This window comes from Pleurodeles waltl, chromosome 4_2, assembly GCF_031143425.1.
Source record: "Pleurodeles waltl isolate 20211129_DDA chromosome 4_2, aPleWal1.hap1.20221129, whole genome shotgun sequence".
Lineage (NCBI taxonomy): Eukaryota > Metazoa > Chordata > Amphibia > Caudata > Salamandridae > Pleurodeles > Pleurodeles waltl.
The window spans coordinates 927027939-927045312 of NC_090443.1; positions in this window are offsets into that span (position 1 = coordinate 927027939).

A 17374-nucleotide genomic window follows, 5' to 3' on the forward strand; every position below is an offset into this window, starting at 1 on the left:
TGACTGCTCAGTGCCAAGGTACCAGAGGGTGGGCACAGGATAATTTGGTTTGTGTGTCACTTACCCTGACTAGAGTGAAGGTCCTTGCATGGACGGGGGTAACCTGGCTGCCAACCAAAGACCCCATTTGTAACAAATGTAAAACTGGGTCAGTGGCTGAATGGAACAGTGAATTCATGCCTCGTTGGATGAATTAGTAAGTGACCTTACGCTAGATCGCAAATCAAGCAGGCCCCATACTGGGTGTTCCCTGAAAAACACATTGAAATAAATTTATTAACCTTACTAACAATCTACTACCTACCCTTCGTAAATAGTAACTAAAGAAAATGGATTGAAATTAATCTTTCCTTTACAGGAGAACAGCAGTGAGGAACTTCTAACCCAGTAGAGTCACCAGCTTTCAAAACAATGAAAACAGACGAAAAATTTAAGCAACCAGTAAATCAAACAGACAAATAATGTAAATGGAAAAAAAAAAAAAATATTCCACTAACCAATAAATAAATAAATGTACATAATGAATATATTTTATTTAAAAAAGTACAATATGTTTAATATTGTATGTTTATGTTAAAACTGTTTTTTTTAAATGTGCAAGAAATGTAATTGTATATCAAGAATACTATAAAATTAATGAAAAATGTCAGTACTTTTTATATTAAAAAATGATAAAAATACAAAAACTGTAAAAAATGTGATTGATATCTATGCAAAGGTGTATAAAAATGTTAACAGAAAATGTATTTGCAAATAAATATACACTTTTTATGACTACAAACTTTACAACTATCTGTTAAAAATAAAACATGTTTGATGTTCAATAAGAAATTGTTGCCTAAACTGTTTTATTTTACAGAAATATTAAAAAATGTGAAACATGTAAAAGAATGTTAAAATAACTTTGTTTTTAGAAATACTTTCATCTCCAAAGTAACAAGCTTAACCAAATTATTAGCATTTTCGTAAGGACATTAAATATTCCCACTCAAAATGTAATGACCTTGAAGAAAGTGTTGCACTTTGGGTGGTTAGATAAACTATTCCAACTCCAAACATAACCACACTGGGGAAAGTGTTGAACTACGGGGTGCTATATTACTTTCCCCCCTCCACGCATACCCACATTGGTGAAAGTATTGGTCTTTGGGGCCAATGGGTAAATGTACTAATCCCATGATGAATTTAGCAACACTGGGGAAAGAGTAGGTCTTTGAGAGGTCCTGATTGATTATTCCCACTCCAACCTTAACTGCACTGTGGGAAGTGTTGGACTTTGAGGAGTTATATATATTATTCCCATTCCAGACTTAAACACACTGGAAAAGGTGTTGAACGTTGGGGTGTTAGATTACCTATCCCCCTCCAAATCTAATCACATTGGCAAAAGTGTTTGATTTTGGGGAGTTTACATTTACTATTCCCACTCCAAATCTCTCCACATTTGGGAAAAGTGTTTGACTCTGGAGGGTCAGCTGGATGGGTTTAATTCACTATCCCCACTCCAAATGTAACTACATTGGGGAGTGTGTTGGACTTTGAGGGTGAGGTGTAATTGTCTATTCCCACTACAAGTGTTACAACATTTGGGAATGAGTGGGACTTTGGGTGGAGGTGCAGATTTACTATTCTCACTCCAAACTTAACCACACTGAGCAAAGTGTTGAACTTTGGGCAGCTATATTATCTATTCCCCCTCCAAACTTACCCATATTGGTGAAAGTGTTAGACTTTGGGGACAAGGGATACATGTACTATTCCCACACTGAACTTAACATTATTGGGAAAAGAGTAGGGCTTGGGGGGGGGGGGGAGGTAGATTGACTATGCCCTCTCCATCCTTAACTTCACTGTGGAAAGTGTTAGACTTTGGGGAGTTTGATATATTATTTCCACTCGAACAGCAGCAGTTTCTTCTCGAGGGCGAGGGAGCATCACCGCCCTCACCCACTACGAGCCACGCAGGCAAGAATGAAATGGTAATTTCATTGCCATTTTATTTTTACCGGTGGAGCGCGCACCAGGCCAGCAACATGCTGGGCGTGTCCTCTGCTTCCGATTGGCAGCAGCGGACTAGAGCAGTTTGACTGAACGCTCCAAAGTCTGCATGTCACTTTGGCCAGCAGTTTTGCATTAGCTAAACTTACATGCACACTTTGAAGCTCTCCTCTCATTTTTCTTAAGATAGCTTGATGGAGACCAAGCACAGGCCTCTAGGGCCTGAAGAATTGTCCAGCCAGGCCACTCCATCCAATCCAGGAGCTTCTCTCATGCTGGTTAACAGCACAAGAGCAGCATCTGGATTAGTTATGAATGCTCTTTCGGCATTAGAGAGGGAGAAGAGCACTGAGGAGGATGCACCGCCTTGTGGGTAAGTGCCATTTTTGTTAATTTTAAATGTGTAATGCATGTAAGAGTGTAATGCATGTAAGTGTAGTGGTTGTGTTTATTTTTTATTTAGTGTTATGGTTTTATTTGGGCTTTTGGAGGAAAGGAGGGAGGGGTGGTTTACTTTGGGGTTTTGGAGGGAGGGGGTGTTTCATTTAGATTTGTTGGGAAGTGTTGAGGCACTTCACTTGCCTGACCACTTTCAAAGGGTACAAGCCACCCCTGCACTCTAACCTTAACCACACTGGGCAAAGTGTTGAACTTTGTGAGGGCGTGCATTTACTATTCCCACTACTAACTTAAACATATTGGAGAAAGTGTTGGAATTTGGAGTAGTTTATATTTGCTATTCCAACTCCAAACTTAACCACATGAGGAAGGTGTTTGGAGCAGGGTCAGTCTGAGACAGAAAATCGGCATGGGGACAAAAGATAGAAATGGCCCCCACTAGTGAATTAGATAAAAAAAAAGTGGTCCATGTTTGCAGGTTGGGACAGTTTTGATCTTGTAAAGAGACGCTGTTTAAGTCATTTGCAAGGTATGGGGACCTACATGGATTTGAGCTGGCTGCAGGCAATGTTTGTTTTAATATTGGGGAAATCAACAGTAAAAATCGGTCCAGCAGATGATAAAGTAGGCCACAAAAACTGCCCACACCCTGTCACACCAGCCCTTTGGGCACTGCCTGATTGCCATATAGACCAGTCCGCAAATTCTTTAGAGAGGTAAAATTTACTATTTCCACTCCAAATATTACCACATTTTGGCAAGTGCTGGACTTTGTGGCGGTTAAAGTTACAATTCCAACTCCAAACTTAACCACATTGGCAAAATTTTGGGACTTTGAGGAATTTACATTTAAGTTTGAGAGTTAGGAGATGTGTAATATTTAGTATTCCCTCTCTAAACTTAACCATATTGGGGAAAATGTTGCACTCAGGGTGGTGGGGGGTGGGGAATCAACTATTCCCATTCCAAGCTTAACCACGGTGTTAAACTTTGGGAATACTAGTGGAGGAGCGCAGTTTAGACTTCATACTTTACATGCGATCATTGCACAAATTACACATTTACATTTGATATTATCTTTTATTGTGTGACTAAATATTATTAACGTAAATGGATGTTAAAACTCATTAATGTAATGTAGTCACTGAAAGACTGACGTTTTAGAACGTGCATACTGATGTTCATATAAAGTGCTTACATGTCTTCATTATTCATGTTTTGGAATTATTCTTTAAGTTACATTTATTATTAAAATAAAATCTTCTTCACGTTTATTTGAAAGTTAACATGTGCATGTATAACCATGTATTTGAAATGCACATTAAGGGGCTCATTATGTATGTATGTATGTGAGTATATTTATAAAGCGCATTCCGGCTCACAAAGAGCATTGAAGCGCTGACATAGGTAAAAACGTCCCTAAACTCATTAGGAAACCCCAACCCGCAGAAGGAAAAAGAAAACAAGGATTAGTTAGGAAAGAGCCAAGTTTTAATCAATTTCCTAAACCGAATTATAAGTTTGGTGGATGGTTTACTCCGGTCACCAAACTTCCGAAGGGGAGGTTGCCGCCATACAGGCTACCTGCCCGCCAGCCCGATTAAGAGTTTCCCGCTAGGTCAGCGGGCGGAAACCTGAGTTTCTACCCTCTGGCCTAGCGGGAAACAGCATACAGCATTGTCTCTGGCTCGTAATCAAGCCGGTGGCAGTGCTGTAGAGTGCAGAGTGCAACCAGCAATGTTCAAAGCAGACAGTGAACATTGCAGGGGCCACGCTGGGGCCCCCTACACCCGTTCTCCACAAGCATTTTCATGTCGGTGCTACTGCAAAGAAACCGCTGGTGGAGAAGGGGGTAGTAATCCCCAGGACAGCGCTGCCCTGGCAGATTAGGACCGTCGCCACCTCCAGACTGCTGGGACCTCTGATCCTAATGGAGTTGGCTGTTCCTTGGTGGCCTGACCACCAGGGTTGTGATGAGGCATTGGGACCGCCGCATTGGTGGTGGTCCAACTGCCATCCGTGAGTCTGGCAGTCTAGTGACCGCCAGACTCGTAATGAGCCCCTAAATGTTTAGTTCAAATCAGGCTAACTTTAATTAACTTAACTGACTCAAAGCCTTAAATCTAAAAATGGGTTTTGCCTGGATAGTGTGTTCTTTCCTTTGCAGGTGTGTTTCATGGCTTTGTTAGCCAGTGGAAAGGAGTATTTACTTTTGTATTAGTATTGCTGATAGTAACATTTGAGAGAATAAATCTTGGCAAGAGATATGAAGATTTAATGAGCAGCTGAAGCCTCCTATTCATTGTGTACAAGAAAAGTAGGACGTTCAAGGTCCTAATAATTGCCTGTGATCTGTGGAATGAGAAATTCATGTGGTGTTGCAAAGGCAGACAATGGATCCAGAGCTGATTGGTCCTTGGAGTGGAGGAAAATAATAACTTTCATGTTGAAGATTCTGTTTATTTTAACTAATGCTTACACTGTTAGAAATTAAGGGCCATATGTACGAAAGCTTTTTCCCATAGACACAGAATGGGTAAAATCCTTTCGTACATCTGGCCCTAAGTTACATTTCCCTTTTACTTTGAAGGGTACCGAACTCTCTACTTCCCTTTACCCTTGCAAGTGTGAAGCTTCATGCTAAACACTTATTCCTGTTTCTGGAGGACTTCTACCGAAGCCTTTGCTTTGCTGACACCTTCTTGCATTTCCGAATTTCTTTAAGATTCCATTCCAACTATCCTTATTCTTGATTTAGAAGTCTGATTACATGATATTGATTTATTTCATATCTATAAGAGAGAGAGAGCAGGGGTTTCTTTATGGAACCCCTATTTCAAATTCTAGGTTTCTGTATTGCTGTGGCTGTTATTGCTTTGTATCTTAATTTGATGACACTGAACCGATTGTGATATTTCAGCTCGCCAGCTCCAATTCTGTGCATTTTCAATATTTCCATGACTTGCATATACATTAGGTTGATTATTGATTGGAAATAAATCAGTTACCTCAAATTTCTGATTTTTGCTTCATATTGTGTGGCCAAATGGCTTAAGGGAAATGTAAATTCTTTAATATTGATGATTCCCTCATTGTCTCCATCAACGTAAAAAAATGTATCCGGCGAGAGATTGAAAACACAGTCCATGCATACTCACACTAGTTTTAAAATTCCCACTCCAAACTCTCCTGATCTATTGACCAAAATGTAATGTAGTGGAAATATTGAGGGTCTTGGAGTCAGCAGTCTTGCATTGCAATCTCTGTACTTATGTACCATTGTGGGCCATTACATAAGAACTTCCAAACATGCTGATTAGGATTATTGTGTGGGTGTTATTCCTGCTTAATGGAGGTTTATAATACATCTACCTATTTTATTAGTGTTAATATTTATGTTTTTAACCCTTGTACGTCTATCATCAGCAGGTGAATTACTTCTGACGAAGTAACTGCAGTAATGGCAGAGGATTAATGGTGAACTGATGCCACTTTCTGTGATCTCCCTTCCTGCGATGTCAGGTAGAATTTCAATTAGATAGGCTTTGTCTCTGTTTCTTTTCTGCCTGCACCCCAAAACTCTTAGAACCAGCCCTTCCTATTGAGTGCAAAGTGGTTAGCTCGAAACACAATGTGCATTTGTAGAGCACAGTAGTGATCCCTCCCGCCAGCCCCCAGCTGACATACGTTCGTTGTTGCCCCACTCAATAGATCCTATTGTATCAACTTCGGAAGGATGAAAGGCTGAGTAGACAGACCAGAATTTGAAAATGTGACCATGTAGGGGGTCGAAGTCCGATCCCTCAAAATGTCTAACCTTCTACGCCACCTGTACTGGTGTATCTGCAGTCGATAGGATTCTGAATCTGGATTCAGAAAGAACATACAATGTGCCATGAGTAAAAAACCGGAGAAGTACCAATCCCTGAGAAGCGATGTAGGGCAGGGACATCAACAGACACAACATGGCATGTTTTGGCATATGAAGCAGCAAGGCAGATGTAGTGCGCCTGTATATGTTCAATGTGTATGTAACTGCATAATAATGCCCAGCTTTGGAAAGAATGGTGACCTCTTGAACAAAGATATCTCCATTTTTCTGCTTTGTTTTGATTTATTGATGAGTTGTCAAATCCTACCGCTAAATTCGGTGGGGGTTCAAATTTGCTACAGGGAGGCAATTTTAATGCTACACTGGGGGGTTGATCCTTGCTTCTAACGGGAAACCTTTTTATTAGGTCGGATCAGTTTGAGACAGCATATGCCAAGGATGCTAGAAAGGGTATTTTATGTAAACATTTCAGGAGGCACACTCTTTTTAATGCCGAGGAATATGTGAATTCCTGATCTCAGCCGTTCCATCATTCATAGACCATGGAACAAACTTTATCCTTGACTATATCTTTGTTTCAAGAAATGTATGTAATCTCATTTTAAAGGCAAATGTTACTCCTTGCATTCACAATGATCACAATCCACTACCTATCACTCTATCTAAAACAAGGGGGATTAAGATGGTTAATTCTCGGTAAAGTGCTTGATTAAGAACTAAAGAAAAAGGTACATGGTTTGTTTGGAAGTCGGCAGACATGGAAAACCCTGTTCGTAACTGATTGAGACCTTTTTGACCATTGTTTATCTGCTACTATTATGCCAGTGAGGGCCATGGAGCCTTTAGTCTTATTAGGGACTAAAATAAAGGACATGTTATCAAAACACAGAAGAAACACCCAACATGACCCCAGTTCTTGGTTCGGTAAAGAATGTTCAACAACAAGCAAAATATTGAGACCTGCTTTAAAAAGTGTGGTTAGACAGAGCAACTGATAATTGAGTGCCACTTGTGTTGTAAAAAATCTCTTAATAAAGGGACAAAAGAGCTGCAAACTGAGGCCTGGGAAGACTTGATAAGTTCCTGAAAATCATGAGATTTTGGCATTTTTTGGAAAGCAAATAACTCTCCCAAATATGTCTGGCTATATGAATCTCTGTTGAAAGAAGTTGGGTAAATCATTTTACTGAAATCTATAGTCTTCCGGTGCGGGTGATGATGTTCATGAGGGGGATATTTTGATCTATTCCCTATCGACTGTCTTTGATATAGTAGAGATTGAATTGGCTATTCAGAGAAGTCCATCAAATAAAGCCCAAGGACCGGGTGGGGTGCAAATGGATTTTTATGAGCACTCAGTAGAGCTATGGGCCCCTTTACTTACTTATATCAATTTTACCTGCAAACCTGGGGTGCGTCCTCTAGGAGTTCTGCTATTATTGCCTCTATCTTTGAAAAAGGCTCATGTGACAACCCTAGATGTTACCGGTCCATCTTGCTGTTAGATTCAGTGGTAAAGATAATAGGGAGGGTTGTCTTGGACAGAAATTTGGCCAGGGTCTCAGGCCATCACATACTCTCACTTTTTCAGTATGGGTTCCGATCAGCAATTGAGACACTTGAAAAATGCTTAAACCTACACATTGGGATTGCCAAGTCATCCCCTTTATCTCTGTCTTTTATGAATCTATCAAGTGTGTTTGTTTGCGTTAATAGATAAGAATTGTAGTCAATCTTGCTCGAAAAAGATATGGATATGGATAAGGAGCTGGTGGATTTTTTTTGAAGGGCCTTACATATTACATTTTAAGGTAGGATCAGATTTGTGGAGAATGTAGTGCTTCTTTTAGTTCAGACTGTGGTGTCACCAAGGATGTGTCCTGGCCCCAATCTGTTTGCTTTATATTAATGACCTAGAGGCTCACTTAACTGATAAAGGTCATGATCTGCCTTTGGTTAAAATCAAAACTGTCCCATTGTTATTTTATGTCCATGATGTGGTCTTACTGGAGTGGACCACTAACACCTTAAATAGTTTGATTAAATCTTTAATGAGTTGTATGCATAACCTGACCCTCAAACCAACCTGACCAAGACTTTCTATATGGACTATGCACAGAAACATATTAAGACACTGGCCTTCTCTATTAAGGGGCACCATATTGAAAGAACCTACCACTTTACTTATTTAGGTGTGACCTTTGAGAGTTTAGAACTTGAGAACGATGTTTTGCAATTAGAAAACTGCATTTCTCACAGGCCAGTGGTCCTTTGTTTAACCTGGCAAATATAGGTAACACACCTATAGTCACTTTGCTGGAAATAAATAGAATAACAAAGGCATTCTTGTCTTGACCTACAGGGCCAGCATCTGGGGGTATAAGGTTTTAAGTAGTATCCTGGTCTGAGAAAATCGCATTCTCCCGTTTCTCTTGGGAGTGCCCCCTATATTCCCAACCTTTCTATTCACAAGGAACAGGGCATTGGCTATGTTGAAGATCAAATGAGCCTAGCTGCTTTGTATTTATGCTGCTCAGTCTGGGGAACCCAACACACCACCGTGAATAAAGATGTCATTCTTGACTGTCTAACATGTGACCATGTTCAGGAGATCCCATGGCTTCTTTACATCAAGAACATCCTAGGTACCCTGAGTGGTTTATATTTGTTTACAACCTCTGTAGGCCTTGAAATGTATTCAGTCCTGCGACTAAATCCATGGGAGCGCTGTTTGCTTACTTGATACAGGTTTAGCATTATTAGATGGCCTTGAGGTTCCCTCTGCAACAATGTGTTTCCAAATTGGTCTTTCTGTGTCCTTGTGATGAGCGCTCACTCCAGAGTCTATTACACGTAACTTTTTTTGTAAATGTTTTCATGCCTATTTTTTTAATAACGCATTTTATTGATTTTTTGCAAAAACCATACACTAGACTTTTGCACAGATATACATATAGGCCAGCATTTGCCAAGCCGACTGAGCCCTTATAAAGGATTGCAGGACTAACATTAGCTATACCCCAACGATCAAACCTCCCCTCCCCCCCCCTTCCACCACCTCCTACTTCCAACCCCTGGATGTCGTTATAGTGACCCACAGCCAGTTCTGTCTCTCCTGTGTGTCCCCTGGTCTTGTCTTGCCCGTCAAAGACCGAATTTGTCGGCTAGAGTATGGCACAGATTTTCGACCTTTTGAAGTGCGATGACTTGTATTGCCCCCATGTGGCCCATATATTACAGTGCATAAGCCGGCAGCCTCTTGCCTTGTAAATGGGGATTTCCAGACTCCTGTATTGGTCCACCTCAGATATCCACCTCTCTAAGGTCGGGGTTAACTATCTTGCCTCTCCCTGGCAAAGTCCCTCTTGGACACCACAAGTCCCAGCCACAGCAGCACTGTGCAGTATCTGTCAACATCAATCTCCGCTGTTGCATGGAGGAGGGCAAATTCGGGGTCTTGATGCAGCTTCCACCCAGCACCTGTTCTAGTCACGCTAACAACTCCTCCGACAATGGGGTCTGCCTCTCGCATAGCCAGGTTATGTAGAGAAAATTGGTATGTTTGACTGCGCAGCGCAGACAGGTCGGCATAGCTACAGCTCCCATTTCCACAACCGGTCCTGTGTATAATATGACCTATGTAGGTATTTCCATTGTGAGAGGTAGAACCATGAGGCAGTCGCTGCTTTACAGGTTGAGGCACAAGCCTCCCTCCAGTCATAACTGGTAAGTTGCCCCAGGTCTCCTGTCCACGCTTCTCAGAGGCAATTAAAGGAATCCAGTGAGTCGACCACTAATGATCGATATACTTGTGAGATTTTGTGGCTGGTCAGATAACCCAGGACTATCTTAGCCTTGAGTGTGCTAACGTCCGATATCTCCATAAGCCGCTTAATGCATGGGGTGAAGGAATGACGCAATTGTAAGAACTGAAAAGATTGTGAGTGGTTTAAATCATATGCGTCCTGCAGTTCTTGGAAGAATTTTACTGTTAAACCCGATAGAACATCCCTCCATTTTGAGATGCCTATTACATCCAAGGGTTAAAAGCCTTCCAAGGCCGTGACCTGTGGCAGCCAGATTCCATGCCACAGTGGAATTCTTGTGTTAGGAGTTTTCCCCATCCAAGAGCTCTATTGGCTGCCTGTCATACCTCAAAGGTCACCTGTGTGGCGATCAGGAGGTCACCCAAAGGGGCCCCCGTATAGTACATGAAGGACTGGGGCCACCAGCATTGCCCATTTTTCGGTGGTGAAGGCGGGGTCAGCCACAGTATGAAACCACCATTCATTCATAACAGTGAGGTGAGATGTTCGGCAGTATGAAAGTATGCCAGAAGTTGTGATACCTCCATCATATGTGGATTTGTAGCCCTTTGAAAGAGCTACCCTGGAGTACAGTGCTGCCACAAAAAGTCCTGCAGCAAGGCCTCCAACCTCTTGAAGGGAGAGTGTGGGATCAGAAAGGGGAAGTTCTGCAGTTGATATAGTAATGGAGACAGAATGAGAAATGTGTATATGGCCTGGTGCCCCAGAATCGACAAACATTGAGTCATCCAGAACCCAACGAGTCCCTCACTCCAGGTAGGGCAAGAAGGTTTACTCCTAGACTCATGCAGAGCCCTCTGTTAAACAGACCTCCAGGTATTGGAACCCATCTCAGAGGACTTGAATATCATCCACTCAATGAAGCACCAATGGAAGGCTTCAGAACAGGTAGATGGATATTTTGGGCTTTTCAATAATTAGCCCAAAGAAGGCCCAAGAAATTCCCAGGATCTGAAGAGCTGGGGGCCTTGACTTGAGCGGGGAGAGAAGGAGGGAAATCATCCAGAAAAGAAAGGACAGCATCTGCATATAATGATATCCTATCTGAGATCCCGGGTGACCATTCTGGGCCTCTGACCAAGGCTTCTATTCTCAACCATCTAGCCAGGGGTTTGATCTCGAACGCCAAAAGTACGGGTGGTAGTGGGCATCCCTTCCTCGTCCTTTGGTATAATGAAAATGGAGCGGAAAGCACCCCACCCACAATCTGGCTTGTAGTTTTGTGTTTAGGACTTTTGCCCAGACAAGGAACCTAGGCCTAAAAATTCATCTTGCGTACAGGGCAAAACAAATAAAAGTACTGGACAGAATTGTATTCCTTGTAGAAAGCGACTAGCAGAAAGGCATGTGCTCCAGGCAGTCTGTCCACCAATGCCAAAGCATTGTTTAGACGCCAGATGTTATGGCATGTGGCCAGCCCAGGCATAAAACCAGACTGATCTGCATGGACCAGGTTGTTTATCACTGTGCACAGTCTATTAGCCAAGACCTTGGCCCACATGTTAACATCTGTATTCAGGTGGGAGATGGAGCAGGAGGAGGAGCAATTGTCTGGTGGGTGACCCAATTTATGAATGACTGCAATAATACCAACCAGTTGGAAGTCAGGGCAAGAGAATACCCCTCTTTTGTGCCCCTGTAAATGTCTTCTAAGAGCTGTTCTGAGCAGCCCCATGTAAAACTTAAAGAACTCCACTGGTAAGCTGTGTGGCCAGGATCGGGGAGCTCTTGGGGCCAGAGGTTTTGTTAGGCTGAGTCTGGGACAGGGCCTCTCCCAGCTCTTCGCTTGTGATGTCCTTATCCAGAGCATCTCATTCAAGATCCATCAGGGGACGTGTAGGCAGGTCTCTCACAAAATCCCAGAGGTCATTGGGGTCCACCTCCAACTGTCTTCCTTGTCTTGTTGCCGCAGTGGTATATGTGGGTTTGCGAGATACATGGACCATGCCTCATTCATAAGGAGTTTATGGAGTATCATCTGGTGATGCAACAAGTCCCTTAGCCTGGCGGGAGAGCTAGATGCGGCCTGGGTTGCCTCTAACTCTAGGACGCGCATTTCTATTGCAGTTATTTCTTGCCTGCACTTAGCTCTCTCTTCCAAGATATGACTGAGGAGTTCCTCCCTAATTGTTGCCTTTAATGCTTCCCAGAGACCCTTCAGGAACTCCACTATGCCCACCTTTGTGCCTAAGTACTGTTCAATGGCTGTGAGTCTTGGTTTAACTGTCTTGCAGACACAATTATTCAGATGCTAGCCCAGTCGAAATTGTTGTGGACCTATCTGCACTCACATTTCCATGGGGGAGTGATTTGAAAGGCCACAAGCATACGTGTGGACCTCTTGAATCCTGATGGACTCTGACGTGGGGAGGAAGAAGTAGTCTACCAGGGAGAAAACTTTGTGAGCCCCTGAGTAAAAAGTGAATCAGCGTTCTCCCAGATGTAAAGCCCTCCCTGCATCACCAAGGCCCATAGATTCAATGAAGCGTTGGAGGGTGACATTCCCCAATTAGTGCTCCCCTTCCTAGAGGGCCTGCCCTACACCCAGTCTACCACTTCATTAAAGTCTCCCTCGAGTGCTCAGTGACTCTTTGGAAACTGCGTAACGAGGGCCCCTAAGGTTTGCAAAAAGTCATGGGTGAGTGGCAGGCCATAGATGCTAGCTATCGTGATTGATTGTCCATGGAGAAAGCCAGAGCAGGCTTTGTAGTGACCATTATTGTCGTGCCATATTTGCCAACTCTCAGAGGAAGGCTGTTACATATAATGATGGCCATTCCTCGAGACCCCCTAGTGAAGCCTGTGTAGAATACTTGAGTGTAGCCCTTACAGGCAAGTACTGGGCACTTAGCACCCACCAGGTGTGTTTCTTAAAGGAGGAGTATGTGACTACAATGTCTTTTTTCTTGTTTCAGCACCGCACCCTGCTTTAGGGTCAAGGATGCCATTAACATTCCATGCTATTAAACGTATGGTGTTGTGTTCAGTGGAATCACTTTGGGCCACTATGGAGTTTGCCAATATAAAGTTGTTGGTTGAATGGGGGTAATGGGATAGATCAGCCTCAATGTCAGTTTGTTGTGATGTATGCTGTGGGTGCAAAACAAGCAAGGAATCAAAACAGTAACATTGTCCTAGCACCCCCTTTCCCATATCTCGAGAACATGGAGTACCTGTTGTGTGATAAAGTAGGAACTGCCAACCGGATGACCAAACCCCAATCTTGTTCCCCTGTACCATTCCCAAAATCAAACCCAATAACAAAACCCCGAAAAATAAGAAAAAGAGAGAGAAGTGGTCCAAGTGGTCAGTTGGATGCCAAGTCTTTGTGTTGCTGCAAGGAAAGAAGCCAAACAAGGTTGGAAAGTTTGGATCTGTCAGGGGCGTGTCCCCTGTGTCTATCTGGGAGGTAAACCACCTCTGGAGTGTCAGGTCAGAGTCCGATGACCTTGAGCGACGGAACAGCGGCTGATCTGTTAAATCCATGGGAGAGGGTCGTCACCTTGTCGCTCCCAGCCGTGGCTCGACTCTGATGTTATGCTGACAGGGTGAGGATGGCTTCTCTCGCTGGATGAGGGGTCTTTCCTCCAGCCATGTCCACGCTACTTCCGGTGTGTCGAAGAAGAAAGTTTTGTCCTAAAAATTACTTTTGGCGTGACGGTAACAGCAGCATGTACTTAGTTGTAGGGCTCTCAACTTCTGTTTGATGGTCAGGGAGGAGGGCCTTTGTTGTTGGACTTTAAGCCTCATATTTATACTTTTTTGCGCCGAATCGTTTATTGACGCAAAAGCGGCGCAGACTTACAAAATACAGTTGTATTTTGTAAGTTTGTGCTGCTTTTGCGTCCAAAAATGACGGAAATGCGGCACAAAAAAAGTATACATTTTTGTTTTACTTTGCCTGTGTGTGCAGTCTGGGAAAATCGATACCTGCGCAGGATTACAGGTCAGTGCCTAGTGTCGCTACAAGGCCCGGAGGACTGCATCTTGGTCAGCAATATTGAAGATACATGTGATAAGGGAGTGAGGGAGAGTCCCAGGTGGAGGCCGATGTCTCAGGTATCGATGTGCTCTCTCCACTACAAAGCAGGGAGATAGCTCCTCTTTCAGGACCTATCACAAACGTGATAGGAGATGACCACTTGGCATCCTTCAGGACTCACACAATGCATATATTGCTGCAGCAGGAGTGGCCCTCAACTGGAGCTGTTGCACTGTCTTTTGTAGTCCAGGAATCGTGATCCGCATGCCACCCTTGCAGTTGTATTACGTACGTCCTGCCTCAACAAGAACACATAAACCTTTAAGTTGTCAATTTTCCCCTCGGAGAGGAGCGCAGGTCTTGAATAGCCTGTAGAATGGGGGCCAATGGGTTATGAGGGGCTAGAGCGAGTACCGGATCTGTGTCAGAGGACCCTGCGGGTCGAGTGTCCTTGTTTATCCAACCCTAAGAGGTCTGGGTACGAGATGGTTTGTCCTTCCTCATGGTTTGCTCCTGGGCACTCAGCCTCCAGGGGTAAGGAGTATGGCCACCCATTACCGATTTTGAGCAGCCCCAAATGCTCCAGTAGTTACACGGGCCCCAGTATGTGGCTGCCTAGGGAGAGCGCGTCACCCGCCCAGCGACCCCAACCAGGCACGGATGCTGGGACTTCCCTACAAACTCAAGCTCTTCTCAGTCCTTCTTCACTGCCTCACTATTCTTTCCTCAGCAAGGGGCCTACTCCCACCTCGGCAGCGGGTCAAGAAGCAGTGACACTCAGCAAAGAGCCCTTGGTCCCCCGGCCCCCTGGGAGAATCCAGGCCAGATCCGCATATTAAGTCGCAGGCACCTCCCAGGCTGTGGGCTACACGCCGGTTTAGACACTTCTCGTGAGTGCAGAGCTCCCAACTTCGTGGCCTCCCAATCAGAGCCAGGACCCAACACTCTCCACTGTCGGAGGGTGAAATAGAGCCTCGGTCCCCCAAGGCCTCAAGTGCAGCCTCTGGGCTTTTGCCTCAGCAAATGGAGGTGGAGGAGAAAACTAAGCAGGTTCCCATTATCCAGGTTCATGGACCCCAATCACCCAGCCCCCCTGGTGTAGCACGTCACATGCTCCTCTCTCCATGTGTGCCGGTTCCCCAGGGCATGGACTTTCGAAATGAGCTCGGGGCCGACACCCATCAATGCCGAATGTTTGCCCTAGTATGTACAGCACCATTGGCATGCACCATTGGAATGCAAGCATCCACACTGTCCTAGTATGTACAGCACCGTTGGCATGCACCATTGGAATGCAAGCATCCACACTGTCCTAGTATGTACAGCACCGTTGGCATGCACCATTCCAATGCCCGCATCCACACTGCCCTAGTATGTACAGCACCACCGGCATGCACCATTGCAATGCAAGCATCCACTCTGCCCTAGTATGTACAGCACCACCGGCATGCATCATTGCAATGCCAGCATCCACAATGCCATAGTATGCACAGCACTACTGGCATGCACCATTCCAATGCAAGCATCCACTCTGCCTTAGTATGTAAAGCACCAATGGCATGCACCATTGCAATGCCAGCATCCACAATGCCATAGTATGCAGCACACTACTGGCATGCACCATTACAATGCAAGCACCTACATTGCTAATGTTTGTACTGTACCAGAAGACGCATTAATGAGGTGGGTACATACAGCACCATTGCTATTACCTTCTTTTGCTACAATCAGCTCTTCCACTACTTGCAGCTTCAGTTCCATAGTTACATCTCCCAACTCCCATCTCTGCCCTAGTACCCAGCGCCAGGGTGCCCATTTTGGGTAGCTGTTGTGCTTTACAAGAATCTTCATTCATTAACCCATGCCCTCTTCAGCCCCTGCTCAAAAGAACCTGGGATACCAAAGACTCTAGGCGCTGCTGCGCTTGAGATTCTTGCTGTCTGAGATGCAAGAGCTGTCAACTGCTGTTAGTGCTTTGAAGCTGCTGCCTAGTATACTGCTGCAGAGACAGGCCATAGGTGCATTTTACTTGACATTCCTTCTTTTTCACTCTTTCAAAGCGGTCACAGAGCTAACCTTCTACTCTAGCCTCCCTCTCCTGTCTCTGGCCGACTAAACTACCTTTTCACCTGACATGTGCACGCATGTGTGTGGAAGTGCCATCTTCCAGGTTGCTTGTTTTTCCTGCCTAGAGTAAGTTACACTACATTGCAGTAACTCGTTCTTTTGTGAAGTGGAAGATATTATACGGCTTTGGGCACGTCAGGAGAAAAACACAGAAGTAATACAGAAATAACGAGTGTTTATAAATAAATGCCAGATTTCTTATGGCTGAGCCTCAGCTCACTACTCTGTCAGACACCTGTTCCTGGCAGCCCAATCGCCAAAGGACCACTGGAATCAATGTGTTGTGAGACCCTCCGTTTGTAGAGTGGGCCTTCTGACGCGTATTGGTCATTCGCATCACTGCAAACCTAAGTCAGGGTCAGACTGGCCTAGAGGGCAATCAGGCAGTGCCTGATGGGCTGATCTGAAAAATAAGAGTGTGGGCTGTTTTTTAGCAGTTTGTGGGGCTGTTTTATGGCTGTTTTTTTGGGTTGCAGCCTAGCAGACAGCACAGCTGTCTGGTTTGCTAAAGACATCTGGGGACTTTAAGAAAGTTGACCTAGGAATGCATTCCGCTTGTTGAGTACCATTGGCTTTGTGGTTTTTATACCACACTTTCTGGCATTCCATTTGCTGGCTTTAATAGCTTTAGGCTCTTCAGGTTCAGTTAGTCCCTCCTGTTGCCTAAACCGTGTTTTCTGTGTCCTTACACAAATTTGCTTTCTTTTAGCAAGCCTTTAAATCTTATTTTTTTTCTCGTCACATGTGCTGTGCATTCACAGACCAACGTCAAATGCCAGGCACTGTCTTCCAAGGATGCTGGTTTACTTTTCTTTCTCTGACTTCAAAGTGAGAGAATTTATGTGACAACCTTGCTGAATACTGGGGGTAGGAAATAGTTTTTTCCTAGCACACACCAACATTTAAATGAACTGTGTAAGTATTTCAGATTATATCAGAATTATGGAGCACATTTATTGTTATTTCTGAAGTGTGTTGGAAACAAATACTTTAATATGATCAAAATCAATCATTAACCTAGATTATGCAATTTCCACACATTTTTTATCGGTGCACTTTATAGTTTTGTTAGTAAAATTGAATTTCTGTGCAAACATAATGGTCATTTCATTTGAAATGTGTTGTCTGTGATGGTAGTGTGCTACCACACCATGAATACTCCACTCTATGCCACTTTACTCTACTCTGCACCACTCCACACCACTGCAC